Source organism: Ambystoma mexicanum, chromosome 7p, assembly GCF_040938575.1.
Source record: "Ambystoma mexicanum isolate Mex_15411 chromosome 7p, UKY_AmexF1_1, whole genome shotgun sequence".
NCBI lineage: Eukaryota > Metazoa > Chordata > Amphibia > Caudata > Ambystomatidae > Ambystoma > Ambystoma mexicanum.
Genome location: NC_090939.1, coordinates 949,196,260 through 949,212,543, shown reverse-complemented (window position 1 = coordinate 949,212,543; position 16,284 = coordinate 949,196,260).

The window sequence follows — 16,284 nt, the reverse complement described above, 5'->3', positions numbered from 1 at the left end:
TGGGAGTCCCGTTTGAGAGAGTCGGGATTGACATTGTTGGTCCCCTTGATCCTCCAACCTCCTCAGGCAACAGGTTTATACTTGTAGTAGACCATGCTACTAGGTATCCTGAGGCAATTCCTATGAGGACTGTTACAGCTCCGGCTGTGGCTAAGGCCCTCCTTGGTATTTTTACTAGGGTCGTGTTTCCTAAGGAAGTAATCTCTGACAGGGGGTCAAACTTTATGTCCCACTACATGAAAGCCATGTGGAAAACCTATGGAGTTACGTACAAGTTCTTAACAGTTTACCACCCACAAACCAATAGGTTGGTAGAACGGTTCAACCGAACCATGAAGAGCATGATAGGTGCTTTAGAAGAACCCCTTAAGCGTAAGTGGGACCTTCTACTGCCATGCCTTCTCTTTGCTTATAGAGAAGTCCCTCAGGAGGGAGTAGGTTACTCTCCCTTCGAACTACTCTATGGTCATCCCGTCAGAGGTCCATTGGCCCTGATTAAGGAGGGGTTGGAGAGTGCTCCTTCCCCCAAGCCAGTCAGAGTGACTGACTACGTGATAGGTCTACGGAGGAGAATGTCGCACATGATGATGGAAGCAAGCGATAACTTGAAAGCTGGACAAGCATTGGTCAAGCACTGGCACGATCAAAAGGCTAACATGGTTGAGTTCGCTCAAGACCAGCTCGTTCTCGTTATGATCCCAACAAGGCAGAGGGCCTTGCAAGATAAGTGGATGGGACCCTTCAGAGTTGTGGGTAAACTCGGAGAGGTTAACTATCTGGTGGATTTGGGCAATCCCAAGGAGGCTCCGACAGTCTTCCACACCAACCGCCTTAAAGTGTATGTCTCAGGACCTGATGTAGGAGCGTTGCTTCTAGCATCATCCGAGGAAGAAGAAGAGAGTGAAGCTCTTCCGGATCTCCTCAGAGGCTTACCTTTAGACGAACAAATTGAAGGAGTAAATCTCTCCTCCAATCTGACACCCGAGCAACAAGAAGAGTGCAAATCTATGTTGAATCAGTTTGCCTCTCTGTTCTCGCTTTCACCAGGCTTGACCCCTTGGGGCCAGCATGACATACTCACTGGTGACTGTCTGCCAGTCAAAAGCAGAGGATACAGAATGTCAGAAAACATACAAACCCACATCAAAGGTGAGGTCTGCAAGATGCTTGATCTTGGGGTAATAGAGCCCTCTACTAGTCCATGGTCTAGCCCAGTTGTGTTAGTATCAAAGGCCGGATCTAAAGAGCTTAGATTCTGCATGGATTATAGAGCTCTTAATGCAGTCACCAAGCCTGATGCCCACCCTTTGCCAAGAACAGATGAGTTGGTGGATAAACTTGGCGCCGCCAAGTTCCTCAGCACATTTGACTTGACGTCAGGCTATTGGCAAATAGCCCTGACAGACCATGCCAAGGAGAAAACTGCATTTTCTACCCCCTTTGGCTTATACCAGTTTAAGGTAATGCCTTTCGGATTGAAGAATGCACCTGCTACGTTTCAACGGATGGTAAACCAGGTTCTGAATGGGATGGAGGACTTCTGCATGGCATACTTGGATGACATAGCAGTGTTCAGCAATTCCTGGGAAGAACATGTAACCCACCTGAGAAATGTTTTGCAGGCTCTTGGACGAGCCAATCTGACCATAAAGGCGAGTAAATGCCAAATTGGACAGAGTAAGGTAGTCTATCTTGGACAAGAGGTAGGAGGTGGAGAAATAAGGCCTTTGCTCAGTAAGATTGAAGCTGTGCAAAATTGGACAACACCTACTACTCAAACCCAAGTGAGAGCCTTCCTAGGCCTCACTGGGTATTACAGGAATTTCATAGAGAACTATGGGACCATAGCTTCTCCACTGAATGTCATCTCCTCGCCCAAATTTCCTGAAAAGGTCAAATGGAACGAGGAGTGCAATCAGGCTTTTGAAAACCTGAAAAAGGCTCTTTGCCAAGCCCCAGTACTCAGAGCTCCTGATTACCGCCAACACTTCATTGTGCAGACAGATGCTTCAAATGTAGGGATAGGTGCCGTACTCAGTCAACTGGATGGGAAAGGTAGGGAGCACCCCGTTTGCTTCATCAGCCGCAAGCTGAAGGATCCTGAAACAAGGTGGGCAACAATCGAAAGAGAGTGCTTTGCTATTGTGTGGGCTCTGAAGAAGTTTAGGCCGTACTTGTATGGTTCTACTTTTGTCATTCAGACTGACCACCAACCCTTGAGATGGTTAATGCAAATGAAAGGGGAAAACCCAAAACTATTGAGATGGTCGATCTGCCTGCAAGGGTTTGATTTCACCATTGAGCACAGGTCAGGATGTCACCACCAAAATGCTGATGGTCTCTCTAGGATGTATGTCATCAACTAGAGGTATGAGATTCATCCAGGAGTGGATTAAATCCTCCTTTCCCTTAGTCTGGGGGGGGGCGAGTGTTAGGGAGAATTCTCTGTTTAGGCTGAATTTCCTAACCTAGTGAGTCCCCCAGCAGCTTTGCTGGATTTCGGGAGTTTGTTTTTTCCATCCTGTCAAGAGTGAGACTCTTTTCCTCCCACTCTTGGACATGAATGTGTGTAATTCCTTTGAATGTCAATGTGTTCTATGGGCTATGGGGTCTTTTACTCCATAGGGTCTCACATGTTTTTCTATGTGTGTTACACTGCACCCTACGTGCCGTAACACTGGGGCGTCCTAGCGGACCCCCACCATAGACTCCATACCCGGACTGACTACTGTCTCCCCGGGCATGTAAAGTCACCATTGGCTTTACTAGACCTAAATTTACTAACAGGACTAGTACAAACCATCTTATTGTGGACGTACTGGTAGGGGTAATTCGATTACTCCTGGATCTGTTATTCGAGGGGGCACTGTCCCGTCCCCCCTCGTCGAGTTTTGGCTGGTGGCAGTGGAAACTACTTATGTTCGACCCCGAACATAACCCTATGGGATTCGTCCCATTGTTAGAGATTGATACTTTTTCTCGTTAATTTCTAACATACCACCGGTCTACTTATCTTAAATAAGTTTATCGGATGGTATTTTCTGCCAGAACTCGGTTTTTAAAATGGCGTCTGTGTTCGTCTCTGTGGCTCCTAAACCAAAGGTTGAGCCCTTTGTTCCACTTTTTTCGGGCCTCTGTACAGAGACCCTCCAAAGTGGTGCCATTCTGTCTGGGTTACCACAGGGGTGTGGGAGGGGGTTTAGGCACCCTGGACCGAGTTGCCTTACCAACTCCGGTCGCACTCTGGTGTGATTGGCCCAAGTGGTGAGCCTCCCCGCTCACCACTTAGCATGTGTTGATTGACAGCTAGGCTGAATGAATGGGGGTTTTCTGCATAAAAGCAGGGCTTTTGGGACTGGATCTTCAGAAGTCGCCACAGGACCTAAGAATCCGACGAGGGTAACGCTGAGCCGACCTGCACGACGACACCTCCGGTGGAGCCCTGCGGAACCGACTCACCACTTCCCGACGACAGAGGCGATCTCCCTGCCGGAGAGTCTCTTCCCCTGACTGGTGGGAACAACCAGTCCCATTTGCTTTTTCTTCGCCTCAGGACGCAGTGGTCGAATTGCCCATGCAGAGCACCTCGGCAACCGGATAGCCACTAACCCTGTACCTGACCAAAAGGTGGTGCCTTGTGACAGAGCACTCCGCGGCTGGTCTCTTCCCTGGTGGTGCACCGGACTTCACTTTTCTTCGACGACGAGATCCTCTCTACTCTTGGCAAAGACCCGACGTGCATCCACCACCAGGAACAGCTGCCCCCGCCAGAGCTGTCTCTCCACAAACAAGGTACCGTGTCCGCCTGACTTCCCTTTCGATCGGTTCGAGTGAGGTGTCTTAATCCTCTCCTTTCCGTTGGGTCGCCTCCAAGCTTTCTCACGTATTGTTCTGAACTGGTTCAATCTGCCGATAACAATTTGCTACAAAGACTCGAACGCATTTCCACTAAGAGACTTTTGGGACATATCGCCTTGCCTCTCTCCGAGTGGGCCTGGCCTCTGAACTTTATGATCTATTGTGGTTGCTGCCTTCTTGCCTTGCATTATTCCCATGAAGTATTGAACTGTGTTGATTTCGTAACCTGCCAATTTTTCTCTCCCGTCCTAACTAATATTAGAGTGCCATCTAGGTTGAGGCATACACCTCTGTCTGCAAATAAGTGATGCCGGTAGAACCTAGACTTGTTGAAATACTGTTAGGGGGATTGATAGTTTCTTCTTCGTAGAGTAATTGTGATTGAAGTGTTTGCCGTGATAGTGCCATAGTGTTTTCCATAGATGTTCCATTATAAATAAATACCTTAATATCTTTACACTGAGCCTCGTTGGGTGTTTGCTTGTCTTACTGCGAAGAATTGCCCTATATTGTATACTCCACATACTGCTTAACTCTTCTTGAGGGAAGTCTGACTGCTCAGCCACAGCTACCAAGTGAATCTGTGTGGTACAGACTGCTACCAAGTGGGTTTACTGCCAAACACCTGTAGTCCTAAATCTTTTGCAGTGGTCCCAGAGGGAACTGCACAGGTTTCCGCCTAACACCGGGTACAAAATACTTTTGCATTGTTGTGGCGCCAGTGCTCCCGGGGCATTTGTTGACTAGTAATAGCTACGCAAAGCGGGCTCACCGGATTGAGACATGTAGGAAGATAGGCCACAATACTTTGCATATTATAACAATCCCTGGATTGCCTGAGTGGACGGCTCGAGTCCTCCTGAAAAATCATGGGAGTACTGTGAGCTGTGCAAAGCGGGCTTGCCTGTGGGAAATGGGCCGGAAGTGCAGTCCAGAAACTGTTGTCATACAGTATACAATAATGGGCTTCCACTGGTGAACAGAACAAGTCCTCTGGGGAGCCTCTGGTGACTAGGGAGCTGTGCTAAGCGGGCTCACCTGGGTAAAGCACTTTGAGGGGACAGACAGAATTTCTTTGACTGCCTTGTGAGTTGAAAAGATGGAGGCGCATGGCCAAGGTGCTAAGGGGTTTGCCTGCCCCAAGAAGGACCTGTAGGCCTTCCTCGCCATGGCACGGATGGCGGCTGACAAGTATGGCACCAACTGCATGGAGCTGGTGACATCTCAAATGGGGGTTGAGGTTGCTGGGCGCAACCAAAGGGCAAAATCACCTCTCCGGTTCCCGTCCACATCCAATGAGGAGGGTTTGCTGGAAATTCAGACACTTGACGAAGGTGAAGAAGAAGAGGAGGAACAGAGCGAGGAGGAAGAGCCTGTGGCCAAGAGGAAGGGGGTCATGACTGAGAAAGCTAAGGCCAGCAAACAGCAGGCAGAGGCCAGGAGGCACAAATCGGCAGGCCCTAAAGGAAAGGGAAGGGTGCAGGAGTCTGTAGCCTTGACGGCGGCAGTGAGGCCCCAAGGAATCGTGGTGTGCACCCAGCGCTCCTGTGGCCAACTCGGCGGTAGCAGCAGAGGGCCCCACAACCTTGGAGATGGTCAAAGGTATGTTCATGCAGTGTATGCAAGCATGGGGGAATGGGAGTAATGGGCAAATATTATGTGGTAATATTAATGCATTTAACCTGTTGGGTAGGAATGCAGAGGCGGTTCACCACCAAGGGGAGAACCGGGGGGCAAAGGACGTGGGCTCTGGGGTTAGGCAAGCCTTTGTTGCTCCCGGGACAGGGCAAGTCATAGGAAGGGGGCAATTGGCACAGGTGGGGGCAGCACCAACAGGCCTGCAGGCAGTAGGGCTAACTTGGTGGGGACAAGGGGCAGCTGTGGCAGTGGTCACAAGGGAGTTAACTGAGAGAGAGAGGGAGAAGAAAGACAGGGAATGGCCAAATGTGGAGGCTACAATTCACAATTGGCTGAGGGCCTTTAGGATGTACACTACCATCATGCTAGAGAAATTTCCACAGGATGGGGTGGCAATGATTACATATGAGCAATACATTCACAATCTGTAAATAAAACATGGAGGGGATTCTTGGCTCAACTATAATAGGGGGTTTAGACTTAAGATGCAGGTTTGGCCAGCTATGACCTGGCATGAAGTGGATGTGGGCGGGTACATAGACAAGATGGTACCTGCCAAGGAATCTGGGTAGAAGGCACAAGGGGAGAAGCCGCAATACGGGTAGAACAGAGGGTCTTATCCACACAGGGACAAGGGGTCCTTTCGAGGGAACTCCTCCTGTAACAACCATTCCAGCTTCCAGAGGGAGCAGCCTGAATACTGGTTGTTTGCTGAGGGGAAGTGTAGCTAAGGCACGGCTTGTAGATCCAAGCATACAAAGGGCAAAAGCTCAGAGGGATGCAGCTCCTGAGCTGGGGAAGGGAAGCAACGAAGCAGTGGCAAACCCAAAGAGAAAGCAAAGCATGAAAAAAAGCAGTTACCCACACCAGTGCAATTGCAGGCTATGATTCATTTTCTAAATGTGTATCATAACATTAGCAATGCAAATTCTCTGGGAAGGTTTTAGGTGGGGGGTTCAGGATTCCTTTCGCCGGGGCGAAGGTGGCCAAAGAAGCCAGCCATCTTAGGTCGGCACTGGTGATGCCGCAAGTGCTGGTGCAAGAGGTGGGAAAGGAAATCAAGCTGGGGAGAGTGGCGGGCCCGTTCATGTTCCCTCCTTTGGAGAATTTTGTGGTATCGCCTGTGGGACTGGTGCCCAAAAGGTAGGAAGGGCAGTACAGGTTGATTGAGCACCTTTCCTTCCTGGAAGGCGCATCCGTTAATGATGGCATAGCTGAAGAGCAGTGCAGGGTTCATTGTGCATCTTTTGAAGAGGCAGTGGAATTGGTGAAGGTCACTTGGAGAGGTTCTCTGATGGATAAGGCTGACATAGAGTCTGCTTTCCGGTTGTTGCCAATCCACAAGGAGAGCTATAATTTCCTGGGTTTCAAAGTGCAAGATGATTACTTCTTTGACAAATGTTTGCCAATGGGTTGTGCGATTTTGTGTGCATACTTTGTGAAATTCAGCAGCTTTCTGGAGTTTGCATTAAGGCAGAGGACACCTATGGGTGGGGGGGGTGTACTGCACTACCTTGATGATTTCTTGTTTATCGGCACAGAGGGAACGGGTGAGTGTCGGTCGCTCATGGGATGATTCCAGGGTCTGGTACCACTGGCTAAAGGGAAGACTGTGGGTCCGGTCACGATACTGACCTTCCTAGGGATTGAGATTGATTCAGTCGTAGGGGAGTGCAGATTACCCAGCGACAAAGTGCTGAAATTGAATGAAACAATCAAGGTGTTGAGGGGCAAGGGTAAGGCCACCCTAAGGGAGCATCAATCCCTGGCGGGTAACCTCAATTTTGCGGGGAAGGTCTTCCCGGCTGGAAAGGTGTTCGCAAGGAGCATCGAACTTAAAACAGTGGGGCTAGAGCACACGGGTCAACATGTCCACCTGAGGGGGGAGGTTAAGGAGGATCTCAAAATGTGGGATGCATTTCTGGATGACTTTAATGGAGTATTGATGTGGAGAGAGGAGTTGGACAGCAGCAGGGGGCTTAAGCTGTTCACTGATTCCTCAGGTTCACATGGCTTTGGGGCTATCTTGGGGAGCGGGTTGTGCGGTCAGGCCTGGCCAGCAGCATGGCAGCACGAAGGGAATACTAAGGACATCACACTGCTAGAGTTGTTCCCTATTGTGGTGGCTTTTAAAATGTGGGCTCGACAATTGAAGGACAAGAGGTGATGATCTGGTCAGACAACTAGGCTGTGGTTCAGATCATCAATCAAGGGACGTCCAGTAATCACAGGGTGCTTAAGCTGCTTAGAGAGCTCACAAGGAGCCTGCTGATGCTGAACACAGAAGTGAGGGCAAGGCATATTCCTGGGGTAAAAAACATGGCCGCTGACTCTCTCTCATTTGCAGAAGGCGAAGTTTCGGGGGAGCTGTCCGGAAGCAAGCATGACAATGACTCATTTCAAGGCACAGTGGTGGGGGACGATTGGGGGGATCTGAGTTCCCTGATCGATACCGCTTTAGCACCTGGAACAGCGAGGAGATACAAAGGGTGCTGGGATTGGTTCTTGGCCTTTCAGAGCGAGGTGTTGACAGAGGCACAGAGGGATGGCCCGGTACGGGCTTTTGTGGAATGGTGTTGGCGGTCTGGGAGGACAAGATCTTGGATGGCATATCACTTGGCGGCAATAGCACACTACTACAAGTTGGGGTGCAGGTCAGATCCCACAAAAGAGCACTACCTAGTGATGGCAATGAAAGGCTGGGCCAAGCAGGCTGAGGAGAAGCCAGATGAAAGGCGGCCCATTGATGTGAGAAAACTGCACAGTAGGATTGAATTTCTAGGAGGAGTTTGTCGGAATGAGTCCGAGAAGGTCTTGTTTACGGCAGCTTTCACATTAGCTTTCTTTGGGGCCTTCAGAGTGAGTGAGCTGGTACCGGAGAATAAGGACGGCAGGGGTTCTGGGTTCCTGAGGATGGGTGACGTACACTTAGAGGGTGGGCGATTGAGCATCTTCCTTAGAAAATCCAAGACAGATCAGCAGGGGAAAGGTAGGATTATTACACTCGGCAGCATGAAAGGCAGCATGGTGTGCCCAGTGGGGTGCGTTGCGGCTTATCTCCAGCAGAGACTGCCCACAGGGGAAGGGTCGCCTTTTCTCGTACACAGTGATGGTCCGGCCTTGAGCCGTTTTCAATTCAAAAGGGTCATGGACATGGCCCTGGTGAAAATGGGGGTTACAGAGGGAGTGTTCGGTAATCATTCCTTTAGGATAGGGTTAGCCTCCTCGGCGGCAGGGATGGGCCTGAGTGCAGCAGCTATCAAGCAAAAAGGGGGATGGAAGTCGGGGTGTTTCAGGAGGTATATCAGGCCTGAAAAAATGTAGCACTAACAAAACTTCCCTCTCATCTCCTTCCTAGTAGCTGCAGCACAAAGACAGAGACGACCTGTCTGGGTGGTTGGGCATTCCTTTGTGTCAAGGGCCGGGGCAAGCTGGACGGCCAAGCAGGAGCAGTTGACCGCTGGTGAATACCGGATATGGTGGCATGTGGTGCCTGGGATGAGATGGGCACAGCTGCAGCGTCACATGCGCAAATTGCTGGGGAAGCAGCAAAAACCTGATGTTTTGATCATACACCACAGGGGCAACTACTTAAAGAGTTTGGGGAGAGGGAACCTGAAGAGGGAGATGATGTTTTCCTTACAGGAGTTGTCAGCGCAGCTGGGTGAGACCGAGATAGTGTGGTCCGAAATCATTCCAGGGCAGGAATGGAGGGGTGCCAAGATTCACTCAGCTGTGGAGAAATCAAGAAGGAAACTGAATTGCGCTATGGCAAAATTCTGCAGGGCCAGAGGTTTCCCCCACATCAGGCACGGATTGATCAGCCTGAAGTCCCTGGAATAATACTTGAAAGATGGAGTGCATTTGTCGGCATCGGGGATGGAGCTGTTTTTTTGGAATGTGTGCACTAAGCTCTTGGAACTTTGAAGGAGGGAAGGGGGGAGCCGCGGTAGGCAATAACCCACCATCGGCGTGGCAATGTTTTGGCGACCAGTGACGAGACAGACTTCGAATGAGCCATTGCTAAGCCGGAAGGGTGTTCGCTCTTTCGGACCAGCGCCTCTTGGGAGCCTTAGCGGCAGGGGCGTCTGGGGATAGAAATGAGGGCTCAGCTTCCCCCTAACAAACGGCGAACACCTGCAGGGGCGGCAGGTCTCGGAAGTGAAGGGCTGGGAGAGTTGTGCCTAGTATGGACTTTGCTGGGAAAAGGGGGAAGCAGGTTTTGGACACCGAGCAGTTGCTGCACATTCAGAGCTATTTTCACAATTGTTTGCTGTTTTTTATTATGTGTGAAAATGCCACAAAGAAGACATGTCTCATTCTGCACCTTACTGGTGGGGAAAGGAAGACTGCCGGGCCTAGAGACCCAAGCTACTCCTCACTGATGACGCCCAAGAAGGCTGAAACATCTCTGTGGATGCTTGGATTTTATGACATCATAAAACACAGTGGGAACCATATCATTGTACCTCCCCATTGGCACAGGTTCAGTTAATTGTCTATTAAGCTGTATTTACAGTTTGACCTGATACCGGATTTAGATGTTGACCTTATACCTCCTATGCCAGGCATTATTTTTCCATCGTTTAGTCTTAAGAATTAAGTAATTTCCTCTATTACAATTGTATAAAGACATTAGGCCTCATTACAAGTTTGCCGGTCCTGGAACTATGGTACCGGTAAGCTTGCCGGTAACGTAGTTGTCAAGGAGTTCCCCCCTTCTCACCTGAGTCCGATCTTTGCTGGAATTCTTGGTCGATACCTTCTTGCGGACGGATCAGGTCTTGAATAAGGCTGCACAAGTCTCTTCCGACTCCAGCGTGCGTTCAAAGTTCCGGGATGCAACGATCCAGGAATCCGGGAAAGTAAGCGGGTGCACTACAGAGCACACGAGTCCAGGAAGTAAGAAGGAAAGGAGAGGGACTAGGAATGGAGTTTAGAAGGGACAGAATCAGGGAAAACAATACTGCGAGCTACGGAGCACACGTTTGGTCGCTACTTCGCAATAGCATTGAGACGCGCGGAGCTGCGGGGGCGTGGTCCATTAATAGAACATGCTACGTCCAACGTGTGGAGCGAGGAAGGTGTTTCGCGCTGGACGGCCATGTTGGGAGTACCAGGGAGTGTAAGCCCCGCTGAGACAAGGACCAGGACGTCCAAAAGGGGCGCGTTCCATAGGTCATGACAGCATGCCTCCTCCGAACACCCGTTCCTCCAGGTTTGCCCGGGTGTATGAGGTGAAATTTTCTGAGCAGTCGAGGGGTCTTGAGATTAGAAAGTGGTTCCCAGGTTCTTTCACTAGGAGGATATCCCTTCCATTCTTCAACCAGGTATTGAAGCTGACCCCGTTTATACCTGGAGTCGCATATTCGGACACTTCATATTCCAGTTGGTTGTCGACCAGTAGAGGAGGGGGTCTGCAGGATTTCTGGGAGGATTGGATGTAGGGTTTAATAAGGACGTGTGAAAAACTGGGTGAATTTTCTTCCAGGAGTCTGGTAGTTTGATCCGGTATGAGACTGGATTTATAATTTCCTTGATGGGAAATGGACCATAGTACCGAGGGGCCAATTTGTTTGGCCGTAGACGTCGGGGTAGTAATTTTGAGGACAACCAGAACCTGGCCTTCTTTTGGAATCTGCATACCTCTTAGTTTTCTTTGGCCTCCTGGTGTACGTTGATGAGGGTTTCGATCCAGGAGTCGACAGTAGGTACCGGTGTAGGATGAGGCAGAACAGACGGTAGAACCGATGGATGGAAACCTTGGCTACAATAAAAGGGACTGGTCTTAAGTGCTGAATGATCGGAATTGTTGTAGGCGAATTCAGCCACGGGTATCAGGAGCGACCAGTCATCCTGAACCTTGGTGGCGAAACATCGAAGATACTGTTCCAGGGTCTGATTAGCACGTTCTGTGTCCCCGTTGGTTTGGGGATGATAACCTGATGAGAGGGTGCGTTGGATTCCCAAAATGCGACAGAGATGTTTCTCGAATTGTGAGACATATTGAGGTCCTCGATCAGATATGATCTTGGAAGGAAGTCCATGCAGACGGAATATGTGTTCCAGAAAGATTCCAGCAAGTTCGGACGAGGATAGTAACTTACACAGGGGTGTAAAATGAGCCATATGAGTGAACAAGTCACTGGTAACCATGATGGTCGTGTATCCTCGGGAAGCTGGTAAGTCCAAAATGAAGTCTGTAGCAATGAATTCCCATGACCTTGTTGGCAGTGTAGGTTGCAGTAGAAGACTCGCTAGTCTCTTGTTATCATGTTTATTTTGACTACAGATAGCACAAACTTGGACGTACTGCTGTACGTCGGTCTTCATTCCAGGCCACCAAAACTGTCTTTGTATGAGGCGGAGGGGGTTGGTTATGCCACGATGTCCGGAGTGAAGGGTATCATGACAGAGGTTTATTATTCTTTGTTGTAATTTCTGTGTGGGAATGACCAGTGCATTGTCCTTAAATAAATATCCTTCCTTGACTCTTAGATTCCATTGATTCTTCCTTGAAATATCCTTCCACAGATCAGAGGATTGGGTTTGCACTCGAATTTCTTCCAGGAGATTGACTGCTTGAGCTACAAAGATCGTGTGGGGAAACATCTTAGGTTAGGCCCTATCTTCAGTAGTTACATAGTCAGGACGTCGAGATAAGGCATCAGCAATCAGGTTTTGTGATCTGGGAACATGAGTGATGTGGCACTGGTACTGGGCAAAGAAGTAGGCCCAACGCGCCTGACGACTGTTCCTACACTCCAATGACTGTAGAATTTGAAGATTCCGATGGTCCGTGCGGACCTGAACTGGATGTCTAGCACTCAGAAGTAGATGTCGCCATTCAGTGAAGGCTTGGCGGATGGCTAACAGTTCCTTTTCCAGGACGGAGTAGTGTGTCTCACTGGGAGTCAGGGTTTCGTGAAAGGTAAGCAATGGGGTGTTCCAGTTTATCCTCAAATCCCTGCTTCAACACTGCTCCTATGGCGTAGTTAGAGGCACCCGTTTCCACTAGGAATGGTTGATTTATGTCGGGTTGAGCTAAGATGGGGGCTTGTGTGAACTCTGCCTTTAAAGGTTGGAATGCCTTATCATGCGGTGTAGACCAGATAAAGAGGGTGTCTTTCTTCAAGAGAGCAACAATCGGCTGAACGATCTCGGAAAAGGGAGATATGAACTTCAGGTAGAAATTGGCAAGCCCCAGGAAGGATTGAACTTGTTTCACGGACGTGGGAGCCGGCCATGCCAGTATGGCCTTTACCTTTGAAGGGTCCATATCAATTCCTTCTGGGCTAAGAATGAATCCTAGGTAGTGAACAGAAGTAACGTGAAACAAACATTTTTCGAGTTTGGCTAAAAGTTTGTGTTCACAGAGTCGTTGCAATACTGCCTTTACATGTTCTTCATGCTTTAGAAGGTCCTTGGAAAAGATCAATATGTCGTCCAGATAGACAATGACGAAGAGGAATAACATGTCTGAGAACACCCTATCCATGAAACGTTGAAAAACTGCGGGGGCATTAGCTATTCCAAAGGGCATGACTAGATATTCATAGTGACCAAAGGGTGTTCTAAAAGCTGTTTTCCATTCGTCTCCTTCCCAGACACGGATCAAACGGTAGGCACCCCGGAGATCCAACTTTGTGAATATTACGGCGCCTCTCACAGCTCTTATGGTGCCATTTTCGAGGTTGTTATCCAGGTATTCTCGGAGGGCTTTCTTTTCAGGTTCGGAAAGGATGAACATTCTGCCGAAGGGAATCACTGCTGAGGGATCTGTATCTATGGCACAGTCTTCAGGTCTGTGAGGGGGTAAGGCCTGCACTATGGCAGTTGAAAATACATCAGCAAATCCTTGATAGGCCTCAGGGGCTTGTATGATATTGGAAACCATGAGTGGTGTTTGCTGGTCTCTTGGTGGTTCTTTAGGGGGTGTCAAGGAGGGATCCAGGAATAGACAGTGAGATATACAAAACTCTGAGCCTAGGAATAGTGATCCTGCTGTCCAGTTGATATACGGATTGTGCTTCTGTAACCAGGGTATACCCAATACCATGGGGTAATGAGCTGACTTAATGATGTCGAATCTGATCCGCTCTTGGTGATGGTTTATAGAAAGCTGGATCTCTTTAGTCTGCAGGCTTATGGGCCCTGAAGTGAGGGGTCTTCCGTCGATTGCTTTCACGGCTGCATGGTGCTTCGTGTCTCGTATGGAATATGATAACTAACAACCCAATCTTGATCAATGAAAATTCCCATAGCTCCGCAGTCTACCAAGGCCAAAATAGAATAGGTCTTATTCTTGGAGGGCGATAGGAAGGCCTGCAGTATCACCAAATTGTTTTGTCCAGGAGAGTTCAAGGATGGAATTGATGTGGAGCAAACATCTCTCTCCCGAAGCTCTGCTCCATCTAGGATCGGGAGCTGGTGTTTCCCGAACACCGAGGAGGGGCTAGAGGACACTCCCTAACCAAGTGTTTATCTGAGGAACAATACATGCACAACCCCGTATGAATCCTTCTCATCCTTTCTTGCGGGGATATAGGTCCACGGAAGGCTCCTATCTGCATGGGGTCTGGTTCAGTGACTGAGCCTGGGTTTGTGTCCATCTTGGTGGTGCTCTCAAAGGACACTTTCGGAGGATTTCCTCTGGATTTCTTCTTCTCTGCCTTTCCTGGATTCGAAAGTCTATTTGCATGGCAAGGTCCATTAGTGCCTGGAATGAGTTTGGGTGAGCCACTTGGGCCAACTCATCCTTAATCTCCTCATTCAGTCCTCTCCTGAAAAGGATAAAATTCGCCTCAGCGGACCAATCAGCTTCCTTGGCTAATTGCTGGAATCGGGTTACAAAGATGAGCATATCCTGGGATCCCTGCTGGAAGTCTAACAGGCATTCCTGGGCACTATAGACCTGCTCTGGGCGATCAAACATGGTTTTAAGGGCCTGTATGAACCCATCATAGTCATCTAGGAGGCCATGGCCAGAATTAACGAGGGGCATAGCCCAGGTTAATGCATTTCCTGAAAGGTGAGAAATTATGAAACCCACTTTAGCTCTGGGAGTCGAAAATTAGTAGGGCTTAAAGGTAAAGTGGACCAAACATGAATCCAGGAATCCACGAAGGGTTTTTTCTGACCCATCGTATTTGTCAACTATGCCGCCCAGCAACACACTTTCTTTTGTGGCAGAATCACAGGATAGAACCAATTGCTTAAGAGCTGCGTTTTCCGCCTTGAGATTCTGTACCTCGGTTGATAGTTCTTGCATGCCACGCATCAGGTCCTGAACGGCCGCTTCCATGTCCATATCGAGTTCGGTCGGGTGGCGTCTCAAACTGTCAAGGAGTCCCCCCCCCCCTTCTCACCTAAATCTGATCTTTAATGGATTTCTTGGTCGATGCCTTCTTGCGGACGGATCGGGTCTTGAATAAGGCTGTACGAGTCTCTTCCGACTCCAGCGTACGTTCAAAGTTTTGGGATGCAATGATCCAGGAATCCGGGAAAGTAAGCGGGTGCACTACACAGCACACAAGTCTAGGAAGTAAGAAGGAAAGGAGAGGGACTAGGAATGGAGTTTAAAAGGGACAGAATCAGGGAAAACAATACCGTGAGCTACGGAGCACACGTCTGGTCGCTACTTCGCAATAGCATTGAGACGTGTGGAGCCGTGGTGGCGTGGTCAATTAATAGAACACGCTACGTCCAATGTGTGGAGCGAGGAAGGTGTTTCACGCTGGACGGCCATGTTGGGAATACCAGGGAGTGAAAGCCCCGCTGAGACAAGGACCACAAAGTCCAAAAGGGGCACTTTCTGTAGGTCATGACAGTAATTCCCAGACCGGCAAACTACAAGTTGTGCTTGCTGGTGCCTCTCTGACCTGTCCGGAAGAGTGGCACCCGTGAGCACAGCATGTCGGATTCACTGGCACCATTCTGAATGGTGCCGGTGCATCCGACCTCCCCCTTCCCATGCACTATAGGGCTCAATGGGAATGGGGAGTAATGGATTCCGGCCCCTGGCAATGTGGACATACAGGGTCCGCCAAGGTTGTAATGGCCCTATATGTCCCCATTGCAAGAGGCCGCAAAAAAAAGCATGTTTGGCGGCCGCCAGGCTACCACCGAACTTGTAATGAGTCCCATAGTTTCTGTTTTGGCACAATATCGGAGATGGTAACACAATACTACAAAACAACATTATACAATAGCTTAACGACAGTATCATGAGAAAGAAACAAACATTCTCTAAAACACCAGACATAATAATTGTGTATACATTTACCATTTAAAATAACAACACCATCTTCCAAAGCACAATCGTTCAGCTATATTACACATCTGGGAAATGGTTATTTCAACTAGTATATGTATAGGAGGTTATTATGTCTGGGTCTCCGAGAATTGTATCTTAAAACTCGCAATGTGTGTTTCTTTGTCCGTTTGTCTAACCAATTTCTTTTTTTAGACTGAACCCCTTTGTTATCCAAATATCTAAAAAGAATATATTTTTGATATTGATGTACATTATTCACTTTTTATTTATTAAACATTCTATTGGAAATGTGTTCGGTTGATATTTGTTTTACTGGGATGATTTGTCATTTGTCATGGAAGCTATTGTAATAGGTGTCTTGTAAGTATCTCCTTGGGATCTTTCTTCTTATATGTTGCTTCTGGCTGAAACAGATAAATAGCATACTGAATGACCACATTACAGTAGGAAATCACAATTTCAATAAACCCCGCCAACATGCAACACAGCATGCAACACATTTCACCCAAATG